Raw genomic sequence first — 1440 nt, forward strand, 5'->3', positions numbered from 1 at the left:
CACGGCAGCTCGGGTCTCAGTGGATTCAGGTTGCGGTGCACAAGGCTGGTGACAATTCGGTTGCGGTTCCCCTGAGTAAATCACTGTTGGGAGCCATTGCGAAAATGAATTCTGGCGAAGCCATCATTAAAGACACGCTGTGCCCGCGAGAGGCAGTCGGCAAGCGGTGGGAACGGCCCACCCCAACCCCCAGGGTTGGCTTCTCCTGGCAGGCTTCTCCCCAGTCGCCCGCGAAAGTGGTTCCAAACCAAATAAGGGAGGGAGGCCTTAGCTCTGTGGGATCCGAAAGCCACAAAGGAAGCCTGTCCCCTCCCCAAAGCCCTCTTTCCAGGGGCGGATCACAAAGGTCACCCCTCATTAACTGGAGTGCGAGCAGAGGGAAGCTGGCCGTTTCCTCACTGGCTTTGAAATAGCTTGGGGCCCTACAGGCTGCCCTCTGCAATTGTAAGAGAAATTCCTCTGTGACCCATACGCAGTCACAGATCCTGTATCTCCGTGGCTACTGGCCCCTTGACCCGCGTGTGTGGGGGGGCACGCAGCAGGTGGACGGTACACACCTATCGAAATCTATCCACCTTCCCACGCCGCCCAGCGCATGGGCCATTGCAGTGCTGTTTGGGCCTCTCTTCCCCTCGGGAGGAGACAAAGACTAAAATAAGAGGGGAGCATCCTGGATAGCATTGTCATACTCCTCAGAGCGGGTCTCCAGACGATATATTCTCTTCACCTTGCGGCAATTGTGCAAGGTAGGGAAGGAAGGAATGATCTTCAGTTTGCAAGATGAGCAGATGGAGGCGTGGGGAATCTCGGACCTTACCCAGGGTCACACACAGTGAGTTAGTGGCAGAGCTGGAACAAGAACGCAGAACTCCTTTCTGGCATAACTGGCTCTTCACAGGAGCAAGAGAATGTGTAGAGGCGTATGGATATATTCCCTCTACAGAAGTGACCACACAAATACACTCGTATCTGCATATTCTTTTAACCATCCCTCCCAAATATCTCATAGCCTTACTTTAATGAGATAAATGTATTCTTCGGGTAATAAGACGGAGGCTTAGAAACACAAGCAAAGAATTCTCAGGAACACGTCAGTGCCATGGAAAGTGACTTGATCAAACAGCCAGAGGCTTCAGGCTCTGATCCTGTGACTCTTTCTTTCTGACCACCGAAACATCGGGCGGTATCTCTCTGTTTCCCAGTCACCTCATAAGTCAAAAGGGGATTGATACTACTTGCTCTGCTAATGTCACCGGCACAGAGGTTTAAATGACAGAAAGGTCAAAGTGCTGTGCGAACACAAACCCATAATGGATTTGCCGTAGCTCCGGTTTGTCAGGTAACTGAGGTCCGGAGCCTAGAGCAGACCGCCTCAACCGTCCCTGATACTTCTCAGTCTTGCCCCAGGGTCCCAGTTAGCTGACTGGGGCTGCTCCGAAG

The 1440-nt window shown here is 52.6% G+C and overlaps 1 protein-coding gene across 2 annotated transcripts in view; it reads left to right on the top strand.

The window, feature by feature from the left end:
* Nucleotides 1-1440, top strand: part of SEPTIN6 (septin 6) — a 57331-nt gene that overhangs the window by 51619 nt on the left and 4272 nt on the right. The gene's annotated exons all lie outside the window — the stretch shown is intronic.

Source organism: Crocuta crocuta, unplaced genomic scaffold (genome assembly GCF_008692635.1).
Source record: "Crocuta crocuta isolate KB4526 unplaced genomic scaffold, BGI_CrCroc_1.0 scaffold944, whole genome shotgun sequence".
NCBI lineage: Eukaryota > Metazoa > Chordata > Mammalia > Carnivora > Hyaenidae > Crocuta > Crocuta crocuta.